The sequence below is a fragment of the Sceloporus undulatus genome, chromosome 6 (genome assembly GCF_019175285.1).
Source record: "Sceloporus undulatus isolate JIND9_A2432 ecotype Alabama chromosome 6, SceUnd_v1.1, whole genome shotgun sequence".
Lineage (NCBI taxonomy): Eukaryota > Metazoa > Chordata > Lepidosauria > Squamata > Phrynosomatidae > Sceloporus > Sceloporus undulatus.
The window spans coordinates 83,144,337-83,163,035 of record NC_056527.1 but is presented as its reverse complement, the minus strand read 5'-3'; the positions used below and the strand labels follow the sequence as shown (position 1 = coordinate 83,163,035).

General features: G+C 42.2%; 1 protein-coding gene across 1 annotated transcript in view; it reads left to right on the top strand.

Moving 5' to 3' along the window:
- The first annotated feature begins 8,092 nt into the window (after positions 1-8,092).
- Positions 8,093-18,699, top strand: part of MEIOC (meiosis specific with coiled-coil domain) — a 111,320-nt gene continuing 100,713 nt past the window's right edge. The window contains exon 1 of the mRNA XM_042472981.1: positions 8,093-8,111. The gene's annotated coding sequence lies outside the window, so the exon portion shown is untranslated. The remainder of the gene's footprint in view (positions 8,112-18,699) is intronic.

Here is an 18,699-nt window from a genome sequence, read left to right as displayed (position 1 = left end):
CAGCTTCCTTTAAGGATCAGCAGACAGCAGCAGAGAACTGTCAAAGACTGCTGACTCCAGATTTGCTTCTGTTCATTTCTTTTTCTCCTACCCCCACCTCTTCATAGCTTTGCCCTCCCTCCTCCTTATAGGAAACCACGACTATAGCACTGCCCCCACCTCCTGCCCTTCTCTTGGGTAGGCTTCCAGCCAGGCCTAGCCTGACAAGCACAGCTGCAGGCTCCGTACCCAGGCTGCTCTCTCCTCTGCTTTCTTTTGGACAGTCCCCCATGTTGGGTCATATGAGGGCCCTCAGCTGTTCTTTCTGAGCTGGGACAACAACTGGGGTGGGAGCTGGGAAGGGTAAGAGGCAAACAGTTCATTAACCAAGCACATGGCGTTTAATCTCTCTCACACACCCCCAATGAGTCACAGTCTCAGGAGCCAAAACTGGAATCGCTTTTACTCTGTTGGGCTCCTCCTTGCCACAATGAGGGTTCTCAAATGAGTCCAAGAAGCCTCCTGTAAACAGCACCATGGCAGCTTCCTACCCCCACCAGTGCAAATGCAGCTTAGCCAAAACAATGGCATCAAACACACATTCATCCCATAGAATTAGGACTAAACCGACTCCTGACATCATAGACTGGAGTCTGTTCTTTTATCTGTTGTAGTCCTGCTTCCTTGGCACTCTTGCTTCTATCAGCATTGTTCCCATCACACAGCACCTTAGTCTTTTTGCCCCCTAAAATTTCTGCAAAATAAAATATACACTCCTTACGTCCACCGGGATTCTGGACCTGGGGGTGAAGAATGCCCCTCTTTCCTGTCCTATAATCTGTATACTCATGTTTGTGTTGTTTGTTATGTGTGTGTTTGTTTTGCTTTTGTTTGTCTGTTCTACAATGGATGCTTTCCCATGAGCCCTTAGAACATTTGTGAACATCCTGTGGCACCACATCCATGGAGCAGATAAGTTGGGGGAGGATGGGATGGATGGAAGGGGAGGATTCAGCCCTCACATTTCCCAAGTTGTTGGCCTTTCCTGTTGGTTCTCTGTCCTCCAAGTTTCCAAAGTAAACCCGAGCTTGGAAAAGTTGCTTGTTTGTTTTTAACTTTGGGGGTTCTAGGAGTTGTAACAATTTACCCCCCAAAACTGAAACAAACCTATTTCTTTGCTTCCAATCCCTACAGCCCTTTCTACAACTAAGTTTTGTGGTTTGTATTTTTTGTTTTGTTTTGTTTTTACTTGGCCACTCTTCTGTTCCTGTGTCCACTCCTTCCCTTTGCTTCCTGGTCTACCCCCCCCTTCATTTAGTAACCCCAAAGCCCTCTTCAGAGAAGCCCTTCAGTCCATTCATTATAGCTATGAGCCTTGCCCACACTGGCTTTCAGCCACTACAGTCAGCTGTGGACTTGTGTCTGTGCATACCCTGCCATGTGGAATATGAAGCTTTTGGCACACTTCTATAAACGTGTGCAGATAAAGGTTAAGGTAAACGTGGCATTCATTTCAGCACAAGACTACTACCAAGAGCAGGAGTAACTACAGATGTTAGCTGATGCTTATCAAACCAGAGCCTGGAATGTTTGCTTTTTACACTACAACTTTCAGAATTCCCCATGCTGGCTGGGGAGGGGATTCTGGGAGTTGTAGTTCAAACAAGTAAAACCTCTAAGCTCAGCAAAACATGCAGGAGGATATTCTGTAGCCAGTTTGAGAACTGAAACAGGATCAACGCACACAGAGAGACTATGAAAGAGTGCCAGTGACCAGGAAACATGTCTTGTTGTTCTCCGTTTCCCTCCCCTCCTCCATCATATATGAAACTAGAGGCATATTCATGTCTGCCATTTATGAATCAACAAAATATACTTTTCCACTTAGCATATGACAGACCTGGAAAGCTCAAAACCACATGATTTGTTCACAGTTGTACATTTAAAACCAATTTAAACGAACACTATGCTTTGAGATGCAATCATACTCTGGCAACAGCAAGAGCAAAATGAGTGGTACACAAGTACTCTAAATTAAGTAAGGATACCTTTGCAAGAGCTGAGCTGCTCCTGGTGAGAGCCCCACTCCGTAGCAAACAGTCATATTTGCATGAAGTCATCTGAAGTTATGTCAGTTTACTGCACTTCCTTAGAATATAGCAACCTAGAAAAGTCTATTGAATTTGTCTTTTAGACACTGAGAACTGAATGTGGCAAATCCAGCCTAATTTAGGCAAAGTGATTTGCTATCATACTACCTTGTGCAAATGGAAGAGTGTCCTTCTTTATAACATAAATTCCCAGCGGATGATTTCTAATGAAAACCAGGGTACAGGTCTGCTTGGAAACACCCACCCACTCCATTTTAAAGCTAATGCTACTCAAAGTGATAGTCCACAGACCAGTGCTGGTCAAGAGGAAAGAAACAATCATAGCCAGTAGCACAAATAACAGTCCCTGTCATGCTGAGATTTAAAACTGATGGCTTACTACAGTGAATTGCTTGAGAAACAGTTTTCAAAGAAGCAGCTATGTTAGTCTCTTGCAGCATTAAAGGGAGGAAGGAAGCCAAGTTCTATGCAGTAAGTCCATGCAGAACATCACAGAGATGGAAAGGATTGCACTACAGTTTCCAAATAAAGGAAAGTAATTTTGTGCATGTTCAGATGCACTGTCTTCTCAGTATCAGAAAACTAAAATCGAAACTCAGGGCTGAGTCCCAAAGGCTCAGATTTCACAAGCCACCTGCATATGCTCAGATGGTCTCCTTCATTATAACCCATGATCCAGCACAGGGCTTGGAGATGCTACTTTTTGGACTACACCTCCCAGAATTGTCTAGCAAGCTGGGCCAGTGGCCACCCTATCAAATTCTGGAGCCTATATTCCCAAAAAGAAACCTTTTCGATTTCTGGATCTAAGAATCTATCTATTTTGGTTTGACGTGTCAAGGGGCTAGGAAGGAGGTTAGGCAACAAGAATTTGAAGCAGCAGCAGGGCCTCAAAGTTACTTGGCAAGGTGTTTCCTGGCAAGCTACCAGCTCTGAATGCCACTTTTTTTTCCTGGCAAAATTTCCTGGCACGACCAGCAGGAATCTACCAGGCAAATCTTTTCCTTGTACAGCTGAGAGACATTAATCTGAATGGCTTCACCTACTGCGTTTCTGCCTGTCTTGCAGCTGTTAGAGATGATGAAGAAAAGTAACTTCCTTAGCTGCGGCCAGTCTGCAAAAAAGGGCTTCTTCGGCCTGATTCCCATTACCTTTTAAACTGGATTGCAAATTGGTTTGAACCAGTTCAAACGACCCTGGTTCTCACTTAAACCGAATTGCTGAAGCGATTCCGAGAGGGAGGGCCATCCGCTAGACCCATTTAACTCGGGTCTTTTTGACGCTGATGTTTTCCGCATCTTTTTCGATAAATTGATTTTGCGCAAGTGTGAACAGATGCGGATCGAAATCAATTTAAATTTGTCCTTCGGCCAGCTGGAGTGGGTCCATTTTGAATCGATTCAACATGAATGTGAACCACAAGTGGATTATTTTAGAGTGGAAAAATGCGATCGGGGCAAACATAGTGGGAACCATGCTCCGCTGTCGAATTGGTCCATCGATTCGGATCGCACACCGATTTATCTGTAAGTGGGAATGAGGCCCTCCTCAATTGTTCTCTTGCTGGGTAAAGTACATTAACAAATGTATGCTGTGATCACACACACGCACACACACACATATGCATACACGCACGCACACATTATATGTGTGATCTATAACGTCATAATAAGGCCTTCAGTTGATAGTCCCCTGGATTTTGGGAGTTGGGGAGAACTCTCCCTCTGCTGCCAAGTGTCAGGTTAGTCAAAATGGATTGACTAGCTGGTGGGCAAGAGGGTCATAAATCAAAGTTTGTCTTGAAGGGTCAAGTTATTCCCCTCTACCCCAGCCCCAGGTCTTTGATTCTGGGAGCCCCCTCCTTCCCCCTCAACAGCTACGACCAGTGCAATGGTTTCAATTACGCCCTGAAAGGCAGAGGGGCCCCCTTTCACGCAGCCTAGCCTTCTCCTACTCTCAACAAAAGCTTAAGTTACAGGAAAAGGAGAGAGCTGAGCGAGGGAAAGAAGTTAGGAGAGGAGGAAAAAAACAACAGGCCAGGGGGTGAGGGGGAGAAAATCCCAGAAAGAAAGAAAGAAAGAAAGAAAGAAAGAAAGAAAGACAGAAAGAAAGCTGGGGGAGAAGCAATATAGAAAAGGCCTGGATGTTTGGTGCAAATTTCAGACTGGAAGGAAAACAGGCCCCTTTCTTTTCTAAGAATCTTTTCGCTGGAGGATATCCAAGGCACGTCAAAACTCTGTGACAATTTGATCTTATTTATGATCTGAAGTCTCAGAGAGTGGACAATCCCGGACCCATCTCTCGTGGGTCATGGTGGAATTAAATCAGTCTACAAGCAAATTCTGCAAATCTGCCTGATCCTTCCACATAGCCACTTCTCTCCCCTGCTGCTTCTTCCTTCGTGAAATAAATAAATAAACAAACAGAAAATCTGGCTGGGAGGCTACCCAAATCCCCAGCCCCAAAACCCTATCTTTCGCAACAAGTCTGTTTAAGGCATGAAAATGGCGCATCGTTGCATATATGCTTCTTTCACTTTGTGTTTATTTCTTTGGCTACTGCTAGACACAGGGCAAAGGGTTGATGGTGAGCAAGGAGAAGGGCTGGTCCCGGGAAATTTTGCTACGGGAATGTCTGGCTTCTGAGTCTCACCAGTCACTGGTTGTACACTTTCAAAAGGACCTCCTTGACAGCTTTAAGAGCTACAAATCTGTTAGTTGGGTTGCTTTGTTTGCTTTAAATGAAAGCAGAAACATTCAAGACATTGATGTCTGTTCCTGCTACTAGTTTCTGTAGTTGCATGAGATGATTTCGAAATAGTTGAACACACATACACTGTTCTGTATTAGGATTGCCAACCCTTGAAACACACAGTTCTTGCTCTTGGCCAGGTCAGTAAAGCCCAAAGATCATTTATCAAAATAGGAGAATAACTTGGAAAAGTTCCTTTTTAGACTCCCACTCTCCTTTGGTCCTATTGAGAGAGGGATTCTGATGATAATAAAAAGGAACTTTTCCAAGCTCTGGAGGGAACACAAGTGGCAAAATAATGGAGGCCACAGAAAATATGCTCTTAATCTAAGGCAGCCTCCTCCAACTTGGTGACTTGCATGTATGTCTGACTTAAGCTCCCATCATCCCAACTCACCATGGCCAGTTCATGCTGCCTGGGGATGATGGGGTTGCAGTCCAGTATATCTAGAGAGCATCAAGTTGGGGAGAGTTAATCTAAGGTTCCCAGTTACTGAACAGAAACTTAGAAGAACAGAATTGGAAGGGACCCCAGGACCATTCCTGCCATAAAGGTTACCACTGCTAAAGCACCCCTGAAAGGTGGCCACTTCTGTTGAAAAACGATGAGACTTCACCATCTTCCATGGTAGGCTATTCCACTGTTGAACAGCACCCATCATCAGAAAGTGACTTTTATCCAGATTCTCCTTTCTGTAGTTTTAATCCACAGGTTCAATTCCAACCTTTAGAGCAGTAACCCATCTTCTTAGTTACCACCTATTCATTGCTCTATGGGGCATATTTATGGGTCTTTCTAGGCCTCTAGAGTGCCTTTTCTGGCAATTTGAGGCAGTTTCTTTTCACAAAATGTTGGTTTGGCTCCAGTGGGGGATCCAGACATATGGAAATGCCCTCTACCTTCCCCTAGAGATTGTTTTTCAGCATTTTGTAACAGTCCCTGAGGGTAAAAAAAAAGGCTGTAGGCACACACGGACCACGCTTTGCCTACCCCTGGTCTAGGCCAAGACTTCATGAACAGGTTTCCCTAGACTCCTAGGGCTCTGAGAAAAGCTGATAAGGGTTCCATAAGAAATTGTGAATGTTTTTTTTTTAATTTTGAGCTGTGTGTACATTAATTTTTATGGAGGGGTTCCCTGAGACCTGAAAATTATTTCAAGGATTCCTCCATGGTAAAAGGATTGCAAAAGGCTGGTCTAGAAAAATGAACGATCATCTCTTAATACCCACAATTCCTTCCAACTCTCATCCCAACCAGCAGAGGGGTACAAGGTACACTTACACTTTGCAAACAAGTAGGGTTGGGCAGCAAAGTACAGTCGCCCCTCCATTTTTGCTGACTTGGAATCACATCCTTTGCCCGTTTGCGGATGACAAATGGAGGAGACAAAATGGGGCATGTGCATGCTGCAATTCAAGCCAATGGGGCTTGAATATCGCCAATTTTTCATTGGGGAGGGGGTCCAGAACAGATCCCCCTCGAAAACAGAAGGGTGACTGTACATGCCCCAGGTATACAATTTACCCTGCCAGCTTGGCCCTACTGGATTAAAAAAAACGGTTCAGCATAAAGTCCCCTTCCATCCCTCATCCCTTTCCATTTTGTAAAATGCAAGGAAATTAACATCTCACCTGCACATAGGGGCATCACTTCCAAAGGGGCAATTCTTAGAAAAATAGGGGGGGATCCTAAACATTACTTACCAACCTTCAGGTTCTAGCCTAACATTACAAAAGTTCCAAAGGATGGTACAATGGACCCTTGTTATACGCTGAGGTTTGGTTCCAAGATCCCCATGTATAACAAAATCCATGGATGCTCAAGCATTTTGACATAGCAAAATGGTGTTCCTTATAAAAATGGAAAATCAAGGTTTTACATTTGAAATTTATACTTTTTTTGAACATTTTCAAACCGTGTATGCTTGAATCCGTGTATAAAAAAATCTGTGTATAAGAAAGGCCAACTGTATATGCAAGCTATATAGTGCTCGCCAGTGGTTTCATGCAAACGTAACATAGTATTTCACACAAATATAGCCGGGGTATAGCAGGAGGTGGGAGCATTGTTCATAACAAATCATTTTGCAGCTTTTCCAAACAGAACTCTTGGAAAAGTTGAAGTCCCACATGCTCCAGACAAACAAGGTAGTGTCACTGTATCTATGTGTATATGGAGGGGGGGGGGGAAGGAGGATGTTAAAAGTTACTTTTTTGTTTCCATAGTTAAGGAGAGAGGGATAGGGTTGTAGCTTGGTGTGTGTGTGTGAGGGATGTGTGTGTGCGAACACCACTTCTCAATGAGAAAATGAGAATTCTGCCCACCCAATGGCCATGGTATTTTCCTTCAGTCTCCAATTTTCTAGCATTGCAGAGAGTGAGACACTGACAATCATTCACACTTAGAATGTACATTTGCTGTATTCTCATTGCTTTGGTAACTTTATCTGCCTTTTTCTTTGGATTTCTAAGTTGTATTTCTAAATGCTTATTTGAAGTTTTATATTACTACAATGCTAGAAATGTAGGGAGTGAAGGAAATTTTCATTTAGATGACCAGAATTCCTATTAGGGAAGCAGTGCCTTCACAGGGATGTAGCCGGGGGGGGGGGGGGGGGGGGGGTCCAGACCCCCCCTTCCGTTAGATAAAATGGTGTGTGCTGCTGCACCTCTGCACCCAAGCCCCATTATAATGGTGGCACTTAGTCTGGACCCCCCCTTCCCAAAATCCTGGCTGCGTCCCTGGTCTTCATCCCCATCCCCCCATAGCTACAACCCTAAATGTAGTCCAACAGATTACAACCAGAGCTTGGGAAAGTCCCTTTTTATTATTCCAGTACCGGGAATCCTCCAGGGAACATTGTTTCTGGAAGCTGTCATTCAAAACCAAACCAAAAAACCACCTCTTCCAAGTTCTGATAACTCATAGGTCTGAATGTGAAATTAAAGAAACCCTGGCCTTCTATCCTGGGGAGAAAAGCACAAATACCCTGAAATAAAACAGGCCGCAAAGTTTTGGGAGAAGCCAAGCGTCTTCTGTCCTGGAGATCAATTGCTGGAGGGATGAAAGTCCAGCTCTATGCTGCCAATGAAGAAGATAACAGAAAGAGGAAGGGTTTTGTTTTGGGTTTTTGATGCTTAAAAAGGGTCAAGTTGCAAGGAGAAAAATGGGCCCAGATAAAAGGTCTGGGTCAGGCATGAGAGAACTAAGAGACGTTTTGAAATATGACAGAGGAAGAATTACAACTGTTTGGAGATAAGATGCTGAAGGTAAGTGGAGATGGCAGGAGTGGGGAGGGGAGGAGGTTAAGTTGGCAGAAGAGAAGGGGAGAGATAAGAGAAGAAAGCGTTAGGGTCACTTGCTCAGAAAGAAAGGCCAACCTGAAGTCAAGAAAGCAGATGGCGTAGTCCTATTAGGCATACCAGATTCCCTTAAAATGCCTGTTGGGGGAGGGAAGGGAGGGAGAGATTTCTTAGGGCAAGAAGTGAAAGAAATGCAGCAAGTCTGCATGGCAATAAATTTAAATCAGAAATATAGCTTGGACAAGGGGCCTGCTATGCATAGGTATGTTGTACATGTTTGTCAAAAGGCAATGGCATTATACTACAGTATGCCAAAGAAGGAAGGCAACAAACAGGGGATGACCATTTGTGGTTGTTACATGTTATCAGGTAGGCTTTGACTTATGGCAACCGTACAAATGAGATATCTCCAAGAGATCCTATTGTCCTCAATCCCTATGGAGAGGCGGGATATAAATAAAATTTTATTATTATTATTATTATTATTATTATTATTATTAACAAGCCAACTCAGGTCTTGGAAACTCAGGGCTGTGGCTTCTTTAACTCAGCCCTTCTGTAATGTGGGCTTCCTCTTCTCCTACTGTCTTCTACCTTTCCAAAGTGTTTGTCCAAAGCACAATAGCCTCAGTTTAGTCAAGCTGTCTTCTAGTGGGAGCTCAGGCTTGGTTTACTCTTCAAGAGGATCTTAATGAACGCCTTCATAGCCACCCTTCCAAGGCTCCTGCCACACTGCAAAATTAATGCAATTTAACACTGCATTAACTGCCAGGGCTCCATCCTATTAATTCTGCAGTGTAGATGCAGCCCTCATCTTCTGCTGATTTCGTGACAGTAGTTCTATTTTTATTGATGACTGAGCCAAGAAAATGTTGATCAATTTTGATATCTTTGTCATCAACTTACCTAAGTCTTCTGTGGGTATTAATTTTGTTTTCTGAATACAGTATTGAACTGTAACCCTGCTTCTGTATTTTCTTTCTTACCTTTTGTCGGCAGTCAAGTTATTGCTCTTTTTCACTAGTAATGTGGAATCATCTATGCATCTTTATTGTTGTTTCTTCTCCAATTTTCATACCTCCTTCCAATGAACCTATTTCCACTTTCCGTATGGTATGTTTTGTGTATAATTTAAAAAGGAAAGGTGATTAAAAACACACTTCTGTAACAATCACCAGAAGTAAGGGGTTTTGCCATTGCCCTCCTCTGAGGCTGAGAGACTGTGACTTGCCCAAGATCACCCAGTGGGTTTCCATGGTTGAGCAGGGATTCATAGTTCAATGCTCAAACCAATACACCATGCTGGCTAGCATATACATAATGAGATATCTTGGAGATGGGACCGAAATCTAAACGTTACATTCACTGATGTTTTGTATAAACCTTATACACATAGCCTGAAGGTAATGCTTTAATTTTTTAAAAAAAATAATATTGTGCATTAAATAAAGTTTGTGTACACAGAACCATAAAAAAGCAATGGTGTCACTATCCCAGCCACCCATGAGGACAATTATGGATTTTCAAGTATTTAGCATTTGGGAATTCCTGATAAGGGAGACTCAATTCATATATTTTCATTATAGCTGTTTTTAAAAGTTGTTATAAATAAAATGCAAAAAATAAATGCATGCACACACACAAATAGGCTATCTCACAGTTTGATAGATTTTGTGTCTGTTCAAAGAATAAACAGATTTGTATGATAAAGCTTTTCCTGGACTCTAGATTGCAGATTTTTCTTGAGGGGGGAAGATAGTGTTTCTGAGTATTTCCTGTCTAAAGACCAAGAAACCATCCCTGCCTGTAAGTAAACAAGCATGTCAGAGAAATTAATTTTATGTCTGCATAGCTTCTTTTTCTCCTCCTGGGAACATTAAAATATGCAAAAACACAATGTAAAGTAGTTTAGTGCAGGAAAAATGTCTTACTGTACTGTACTTTGTTCCACTTACTATAGTAACTGACTTTCACTGAAGGATTGATTAAATGCTAGTTGTTGGGGGGGGGATTAAAATGCAACTTTTGTGTGTTTGTTCCAGATCTGCTGCATGATGGTCACAGCTTGGAAAAGTTCTTTTTTTAAAACTACCGCTCAGCAAATCTCCCAGAATATTGTATGGACAATAGACATGCTGGCTGGGGGATTCTGGAAGGTAGTCCAAAAATTACAAATCTAGGATTTCCTACTTCTAAATATGGTGTCAATGTAAGAGTCAGTGTGGTGCAGTGGTTTAAGTGTTGGACTACAACTCTGGAGACCAGGGTTCGATTCTAGCTATGGAAACCTACTGGATGATCTTGGGCAGGTTACACCTTCTCGGCCTCAGAGGCTGGTGATAGCAAACCCCCTCTGAATAAATCTTCCCAAGAAAATCCTGTGATAGTTTCACCTTAGGGTCACCATAAGTTGGAAATGATTTGAAGGCACAGAGCAACAACAACAACATCTTGCAACTACGGGCACCAAAGGCATACGTCACACTTAAAGCTGCTGGTACATTGTGCCCTCTGCCAGACAATACCAGAGGCAGACAGTGGCAAATCCCTGAATGTGTCTCTGTGATGCCAAGATTGCAGAAATAACAGTTCTTGTGCACTGGGCATATCTGAAAAGTGATGCATGTATTTGTTCATTTGAATAGATCATCTACCAGTGGATTGTTCCAGTGGGATGGATCCAGTCTGTCAAAGCAACTCTTATTAACATTTTAGTGTTAATAGAGTTCAGTAGACCTTCTTGTTGTTATGTGTTGATTCATACTTATTGTCATCTCATCACATGGTTTTCTTGGCAAGATTTACTGAGAGATTTTCCACTGCCTTCCTTAAGGCTAAGAAAGGGAAAACTTGCTCTAGTCACCCATGGGTTTGCACGGCAAAGAGTCAAACCCTGGTCTCCCAAAGTCTTAGTCCAACATTCAAACTACAACATCACATTGGCTCCTAATCACCGTGGACAAAGGTTCAATGGACCTTTGTTGGCGTTGTTAATTGCTCTTGAGTTAACCTTGACTCATGGTGACCCTGTGGATGAGACATCTCCAAGACTCCCTATCCTCAACTGTTCTGCTCAAAGGTCTGGAAGGTCTGGAAACCATGCCCTACGAGGAATGAGTTAGGGAGCTGGGTATGTTTAGCCTGGAGAAAGAAGATTAAGAGGTGATATGATAGCCCTGTTTAAATATTTGAAGGGATGTCGTATTGAGGAGGGAGCAAGCTTGTTTTCTGCTGCTCCAGAGACTAGGACCCGGAGCAACGGATGCAAGCTGCAGGAAAAGCAATTCCACCTCAACATTAGGAGGAACGTCCTGACAGTAAGGGCTGTTCGACAGTGGAACACACTTCCTCCGAGTGTAGTGGAGTCTCCCTCCTTGGAGGTCTTCAAACAGAGGCTGGATGGCCATCTGTCGGGGATGCTTTGATCTGGATTTCCTGCATGGCAGGAGGTTGGACTGGATGGCCCTTGCAGTCTCTTCCAGCTCTATGATTCTATGATTCTATAAGTTCTGCAGGCACAAGTCTGTGGCTTCCCTGATGGAGTCTAACCATCTGGCATGTGATCTTCCTCTCTTTCTGCTGCCCTCTAGTTTTCCCAGCATCATTGTCCTTTCTAATGAATCATACCTTCTCATGATGTGGCAAAAGTATGACAGTCTCAGTTTAGTCATTCTGATTTCCAGAGAAAGTTAAAACTTCATCTGTTCTAGAACCCATTCCTTTGTCTTCTTAGTCATCCATGGTATGGACGTTTCTCTCCAGGAAAGTATGCACAGTATTAAGTTACAATACTATGCATACTCTCCTGTAGAGTAAGGTCCATACTGTGGTCATCTAAGAAGACAAACAAAGTTACACTTGAACTGCATCTACATTGCAGAAATAATGCAGTTTGACACCACTTTAATTGCCATGGCTCACTGCATTGGAATTGTAGTTCTGTAGATTTCTAGCCTTTTCTGCCAGAGAGCTTTGGTGCTAAAACAAACTACAAATTCCAGAATTCCATAGGATGTAGCCATGACAAAGACGTGCCAAACTGCATTAATTCTGCCTTGGGGCAGCTGCCTGTTCCCATCAAAGTCAATTAAACTATCTTGTTGCACTGATTTCAGTGTATTTGTAGTGCAGCACATTTAGCCTGGCTCCTCAGCAAAAGCTTGTCTGACATGGGAGACCCTACCAGCAGCAATGCTATTGTAAGCATAGTCTCTTACCTCACTTGTTTTGTGTCTACACAGGAGCATTCAGTCTCACCGCCACAAAAAGGTAGTGCCATTGGTGACAAATAAAACTCTAGAAAGTTTAAATAATGATCCAACTTTAATTTTAATGCATAGCGAGTTTCTTCCCCAGTGGTTCTCTGGAATCAGAAACATTTTAGTACTCTCACCCTTGCACACATGCTCAAAAAGCACAAAGGATCCCAAGGTTCCATAAAATTATAAGCAATTAAAATGTAATTAGCTCTGCTCTAAGATCTCCTTGGTAATGGCCCCTGTATTCTGCCTAATTACAGCTGTACTTTCCAGACTCCCTTCTCCCCCAACCCATTTCCGAAATCCTCACAGCAACATGCTAAAGGTTTTTCTTGCTTTGAGGTGCCACCGAGGAGAAAGGGGTCATAATGGTCTTCTTTGTTGAGTGAAAGGGGGCAATTATAAGTAAGGAACAACCTAGCCATTAAAGGCACCTCTTAAAACTGACACACCCTCCCAATTCACAGAAAGATAGAGAATTTTAGGGAGAAGAGGTGTGGGGGGAGATAAAACACTTTGCAGAGGATCTTTATCACTATGGAAAAGCAATCTCCATGTATTTATTTAATCTTTAAATAAACTTTGGGGGCATGAGAGAAATCAAGCAAGATAACAACCTTTTGCTGAACCAAGTTTAAATACATGGAAATAAATGTGCAATGTATATTTTGAAAAAAATCCCTCTTCAGTCTTTTGTAGCTAGGTAATCAGGGCCCCAAACAGACAGGCCAAAATAAAGCTGCTTTGGTCACTTTGGAGGTATGCTGTTTCAATGATGCATGCATCTAAGAGTCTGGAAGCTGCACCAAGGCTGCACTCAGGTCGCAGCTTTGGCGCAGCTTCCGGACTCTAGGACGCATGCATCATTGAAACAGCATACCTCCAAAGTGACCTAAAGCAGCTTTATTTGGCCTGTCTGTATGGAGCCCATGGCTGTCTAAATCAAATTGCAAGTCCCAGCTAGAGTAGACCAACTGAATCAACTGGATTTAACATAACGGAGACTTTTGTTACGCACCTTCAAGTCACTCCAATTTACAGTGACCCTATCTCAGAGTTTCTTGCCGAAGCGTCTTTCGCCATTGCCTTTATTTAGGCTGAGAGAGTGTGATTGCCCGTGGTCTGTGGCCGAGTGAGATGAAGGCCCTGGATCTCCTGAGTCTCATACACAAACCACTATACTGCACTGGCTCTCCATCCAGTTGGTAACTGGACTTAGGCCAGGGCATGATAATATTGCTGTCCAGATGTTGTTGGGCTGTAGGTCCAGTAGCAACAGTCAGCATTGCCAGTGGTGTGGAATGCTGGGCGCTGCAGTCCCAATAGCATTTGGGAGACCACATGCTTTCCACCTCTTTCTGGCTATAAAATATCAATGGTTATTGGTGTTTTCTGAATCTTTGGAAGTGTGTGTTTCCTTTATGGTCGGTATGCACAGCCCCTTAGTATTTTTAAGGATTTTACATTTTTTACTGTTACACTAATGTGATGTTTTAATTATGTTTTAAAACTGTACTTTTTGTTGTTGTTTCTGTTGTTTGTAAGCATCTTTTGAGAGCTGCTTTCGGCCCAATTTGGGAGAAAGGTGGCTTATGAATAAAATATATTAATAAAATAATAAATAAAAATGAATGGAGTGGGTGTGCTGGGGTTTTTAAATGATAATGCTTTGCTAGCATATTTGATAAGTTAAGGACACCTTTGCAGGGTAAGCCCAAAGGGCTAGCTCACTCCATATTCTCTTTATCTCTGCTATATGCCCAAAGCAGCACATTTGGAGACAGAGGGGCTCTGAAAGAGGTCCATGTTTTACGAGTAACAACTGTTGATAGATCAACCTCTCCTTCATAAGTGTGAGGTCAGATTTAGCTTTCATGGTTCTCAGTCACTGGTAGTTCTCTCATTGAATGCACCTCCTCCTTTTCTTAAAAAAAGCAAAAAGCTCTGCGCTTGTGGTTTCCTTGTGAAGTTGGGACACTGATTTTTTTCATATGTTAGGCACTATTGGGTTTCTCTACCATCAAGGGTTGCAAAGCAGAAAATATGATCACCAGACCTACATTGTCATACCACAGTGCTCTGCAGATGTAGAATATGGACACTTTAGCTTTGGTCAGATGGAATGTGTGATTTTATGCCACTGTCTATGAAATCAGAGAGCCAAACTGGGACTTTGGGGATCCAGTTTCTAGTCCCTACTGCACCCTGAAACTCAGTGGCTGACCCGGGCAAGTCTTTCTCTCAAGCTAACCTATTTAATGGTATTGTTGTGATGATGAGAAGAATCGTGCTTCCATCTAACTGCTGGGGAGGAAGGACAGAAGTGTAAGAAATACACACAATAATAAATAAATATGTGCAGCTGTTGCTGTGTGAGTTTTCAATGCACTCTGGTAATGGCAGGCTCACTTCTGTGAATCTTGTATGGCCTGAGGTCTGTAATTTCTTCCACAGTCTGCACAGTTATGTTAATTATGGGACATCAGGGTCCTTAATTTTCAGGTAGTTTGAACCTCTTGTTCTATTGCAACATATTAGCTTCATAGGAAGTGTCTGTTAGATTTGAGAAAGTCTTGTTTTGAGAACTGAGAAGCTGCACTTATCTCAAAGTGTGCCAGGCATACTGCTATGCCCCTCAAAGTACAAGTCCCAGACATCCTTGTACAAGGGTTCTTGTTTTCATTTTCCAGCCTAGTAGAATATCTAGGATTTACTCTGATAGAACATTATTTGATCCGGCAAGTCTTCCGATAGATCATGCATTGGATAAAGAAAAATAAGTGCACATAAACATGCTGAAGCACAGTCTACAACAGCGACAGGGAGTGTTTGACCTTTTAATCTTGGAGTGAAACTGTATTTTAACTATGTTTTAAGTGTTTTAGTTGTTTTTCATTATTTTTTAAAAATAATGTTGATATTTAATTTCTTTTTAACTTTTGTAAATTAGTATTTTAGTTGGACTTTTTAAATATTATTGTAAGTTGCCTTGGATCCCATTTTAAGAGAAAGATAGGATGTAAGTGCTATAAATAAATAAATAAATAAATAAATAACATTGTGGCAACACACCTCCCATCAGTTCTAGCCATCATAGCCAATATTAATAGATCACAGGACTGTAGTCCAACAATAACTGGAGGGAGGCACTAATTCCTCATCTCTGCTTTATAATTTAGCATTCTCTTCCCCCCCGCCCCTATGATAATGCACTCACTGCCCAGGCTGGGCCTTTCTGAATCTCTGGGTCCAGGTAAATTTATCCCCACCCCATCCCACTTGCATTCTTGGACCTTATGTGCCCCCTTTATCTTAAGAGCTCAAAGCATTTCACTTCCTATACATCACAAGAATTTGTACAGTGCTGTGATAAATTTGTACTGAGGCTGTCCTATGCCTCCACCCCATTTTGTCCATTCTATTGACAGGCCTGGCGGAGGCACCTGAATAGCTCCACCTGTCCTATTGAGGCATAGCATCCAGTTTTGCTGGTTTATCAGAGCTTCCACCAAACCCCCAAGACTCAGATATTTGGAGGTATTATTGCTGAACTACAAATCTCTGATATTTGGAGATATTGCTGCTGAACTACAACTCCCAGCATGGCCAGTGGAATTGCAGAGGTTGTAATATAAAAACATGAACTTCTCATTTTGGGCCCTGAGCCAGTGGAACTCAAGCATTGCACTGTGCTTCAGGAGGGCCATTTAAAGCAAGGTAACAATCAATGTACACCCTAATCCACAAAATAGGAACACAAAAGACTGCAGCAACTATAGGACCATAGCATTAATCTCCCAAGCAAGCAAAATTATGCTCAAAGTTTTGCAGCACAGACTCCAATCATACATGGAGAGAGAAATCCCAGACGTGCAAGCAGCGTTCAGGAAAGGAAGAAGCACTAGGGACCACATTGCAAAGATACAATGGCTAAAAGAGGGTACAAAGGAATTCCGGGGGGGGGGGGAATCACCATGTGCTTCATAGACTACAGCAAAGCATTTGACAGCATAGATAACGAAAAGCTGCAGACGGCTTTTAAGGTCATAGAAGTGCCACCATATTTGATAGACCTCATGAGAAATCTGTATATGGGATAAGAGGCTGCTTTTAGATTTCAGAGAAACAGATTGGTTCCCAGTTGGAAAGGGGGTGAGGAAAAGCTACATTCTATCACCCTATCTGTCCAACTTTTATGCAGAAAATATCATAAGAGCACAGTTAGACTCAAAAGGAGGTGTGAAGATAGGAGGAAGGAACATCAACAATCCAAGATATGCAGGCGACACCATACTACTAGCAGAAAATATCACACACTTGGAACAGTTACTAAAGAAGGTCAAAGATTAAAGTGCAAAGGCAGGCTTAATGAAGAAAACAAAAATAATGACCATGGAAGAAATACATAGATCTTACCTAGACAATTAGGAAATTGAAATAGTGAAAGAATTCCCATACCTAGGATCAATTATTGATCAGAATGGAGACTGCTATCAAGAAATCAGAAGAAGACTAGGAATGGGAAAGAAATGTCATGAAAGCCATGAAAGAAGTAGACAAGATCCTAAAGAATAAAGATATACAAATGGCCACTAAAATTAAAATCATCCAAGCCATCGTATGTCCCTGTCACCATGTATGGATGCTATAGCTGGACAGTGAAGAAAGCAAACAGAAAGAAAATGAACTCCTTAGAGATGTGGTGTAGGAGGAGAGTGCTGAGGATACCATGGACAACCAAAAGGAGAAAATAAGCGGGTCCTTGAACAGATCATGCCTGAAATCTCCTTGGAAGCCAAGATGTTCAAATTAAGGCTGTTGTTCTTTGGCCATATAATGAGAAGGCACGAGTCATTAGAAAATATGCTAGGAAAAGTAGAGAACAGGACAAAGAAAGGAAGACTGCATGCCAGATGAATAGACTCAGTTGGAGAGATCATGGGCCTAGATTTGCAGGACCTAAGCAGAACAGTGGAGGGGCTTGGAGAAGTCTCAATCTTAGAGTGGCCATGAATCCAGTCGACTTGTGACAGTTAACAACAACTGTGGTAAATTTTGGTGGGGGAACAAACAAACATATACACACATACAGCTCAGCTAATGTGTCATGCTTTTAACCCTTCGGTTCTATAAATTCTCCTTTAACGTGAAACTGAGAATGACTTGCCTGGAGGAATAGTTGGTGGCCCCCATGACTGAGCTAGAGGTTGGGGCCTGCATATAGATGGGATTTTAACGCTAAAGTCTGTCTGTGTCATGGGCAGATTTTTAGGGGTGTGCGTGATCCCGCAGTCATGGTCTTCCATGTGTAATTGTTCCATGTTTCATCGCTTCTTCTTTTCCACCCAAAACACCTAAATAAGTGACAAAGGGAATCATAGTGGAACAAAATATGAAGGGTGACACATTCCTCAGGAGAAGAATAAAATAGGCAAGAATGCCTTTGAGCATGGGCAGAGTGCAGTAAACGTTTAAAGTGTTACACACAACTTGGGAGAGAGGACTGCCAGGGCTGCATCTGCACTGCGGAATTAATGCAGTAGTTTGACAGAGCTTTAACTGCCATGGCTCAATACTATGCAATTCTGGGATTTGCGGTTTTGTGAAACATTTAGCCTTCTCTGTCAGAGAGTTCTGGTGTCAAAACAAACTACAAATCCTAGGATTCCATAGGATGGTTCCATGACAGTTAAAGTAGTGTCAAACTGCATTAATTCTGCAGTGGACGGCACCCTTACCTCAGAGGGATGGCTTCCAGAGATTAGTTTGAGCCCCTTATCCAGGGAGTAGCTACTGGGGATGGGCAAAATGAAGGCATTATCCCCCCCAAACAAGAATGCTGCATGTGCAAAGATAAGAACAGGTTGATTAAGAAACAATGGAATATTAAAATAGAGTTCTTCTAGTCTAGGAAGTTAAGTATAAGAATAAAGATGGTATTGAGTATAGAAGTTAGGATTAGACAAGCACTTTTGTATAAGATACGTATAAGTGTATCTTTTCTTTTTATATATAGGTATGAATATAATTTTAAACAGTTTGTTTGTATACTTGTTTGTCTTTGTCTTTCTGTTTTATGTTAAAAAATAAATTTTATAGATAGATAGATAGATAGATAGATAGATAGATAGATAGCTTCCCCCACCCTGCATTAAATTTTCCTTCAATCCTCAACTTTCTAGGATTGCACTGAAAATATTCACTCCTAGAACCCTTATATTTGTTGTGTTTACATTCGTTTGGCCACTTTGCCTTTGGATGCCTAAAGTGCATTTTTAAATGCTTAACTGAACTTT